This window comes from Orycteropus afer, unplaced genomic scaffold (genome assembly GCF_000298275.1).
Source record: "Orycteropus afer afer isolate SDZICR_OR568_19922 unplaced genomic scaffold, OryAfe1.0 scaffold00298, whole genome shotgun sequence".
Taxonomy (NCBI): Eukaryota; Metazoa; Chordata; class Mammalia; order Tubulidentata; family Orycteropodidae; genus Orycteropus; species Orycteropus afer.
The window spans coordinates 3,547,889-3,549,468 of NW_006921885.1; the positions used below are offsets into that span (position 1 = coordinate 3,547,889).

The 1,580-nt window shown below is 38.4% G+C and overlaps 1 pseudogene; it reads left to right on the forward strand.

Moving 5' to 3' along the window:
* Positions 1-1,133: 1,133 nt before the first annotated feature.
* LOC122151096 lies at positions 1,134-1,234 on the forward strand (annotated as a pseudogene).
* Positions 1,235-1,580: the final 346 nt, after the last annotated feature.

Consider the following 1,580-nt stretch of genomic DNA (forward strand, 5'->3'; position numbering starts at 1 on the left):
TCCCAGGAACAATTAATAATTTATGCATTTAATGCATTTATCAGTCCTCTTCTCTCTGTGTGTGTGTGTGTGTGTGGGTGTGTGCACGCATTTACTCAAAGTGGCAAAGATGTCTTCAATATTAACAGAAAGCAAACAATCTCTTGGATGTTGCTCCACCATGAAATTTAACTTTACATCTTATGCATCACATGATTGAAAAGTGTTAACAGGCCCCTGTTCTTTACAGAAAACCAAGCATTCATCTATACCAAGGAAGGAATTACACTAAACATTTCACATTGCATATTTTCTGAAATTGAATCCCCTTCCCATTATGTCTTTCATTGGAAAGTCTTTATTACTCCAGGGTCACTTAGATTGCAGAGGCAATATGGCTGCTAAGTTTCAATTCATTCTATTTGATTTGTCTTTCCTTTGCTTCTCACTTGGAATTTTCAGGATGCTTATCATCATCAAAAACTGCTTCTGAGCCCAAACAGTGCCAAGTTTGGTACCAGGTGTGTATGTTTGACAATCTCCATCTCCAGTGTTGTCCATAGGCTTCCAAGTTGGCTTTATTTACGGCCATCATTCATACCTTTGTGTCAGCAGCATCTTGGGGTGCTACCACTGTGATGACAAAAAGCAAGAATGAACAATAGGGCAGCTGCTGCTGGGTGCAAAGTCATGAGACTACAGCTGGCTCAGTATTCCTTACTGTTCTTGCCACTTCTCTCCACCCATCTTCCCCTCTGAAACTCTCTTGTGTTTCATTGATGACATGAAAGAATGGCCAGAATTACAGAATCTTAAAAGGAAGTATGTAAAAAATAATCTAGCCCAACTTTCACATTTTTTAAGATAAGGAAATAGAGGCCCTGAGACCAAGCTCACACAGGGTTGCTGGAAGAGCAAAGACTAGAACCAAGTATCTTGATCCACTTTCCAATATTTTGTCCATTATGTGAGTAGCTTTCAAACATTTGTTAGCAGAATCTACAGTATGAAATAAACTCTACATCATGACCTGCACCTATGTACCCATATATGTAAGTAAAACAAAGTCTCATAAAACAATATTGACCTTTACTATATGTAGTTCACTTTGATATTTTCTATTGTAGTATGTTTATTTTTTAAAATACTAGCATTTGCTTCAGCAGCACATATACTAAAATTGGAATACAGAGATGATTAGCATGGCCACCATAGAAGGATAGCATGCAAATTTATCCATATTTACTGTGTACATTTAACAAATGCTACTTTTATTTCCAGGGATAAAATTTATAGATATGTTGTTGTTGTTGTTAGGTGCTGTCAAGGTAGTGATCCTATGTACAACAGAACAAAACACTGTCCAGTCAGGTACCACCTTCACAATTCTGGTTATACTTGAGCCCATCCTTGCAGCCACCATATCAATCCATCTTGTTGAGGGTCTTCCCCTTTTTTGCTGACCCTCCACTTTACCAAGCATGATATCCTTCTGCAGGGAATGGTCCCTTTTTATCACATGACCAAAGTAGGTCAAACGAATTCTGGCCTTTCTCGCTTACAAGGAGCATTCTTGCTGTGCTTCTTCCAGGACAGATTTG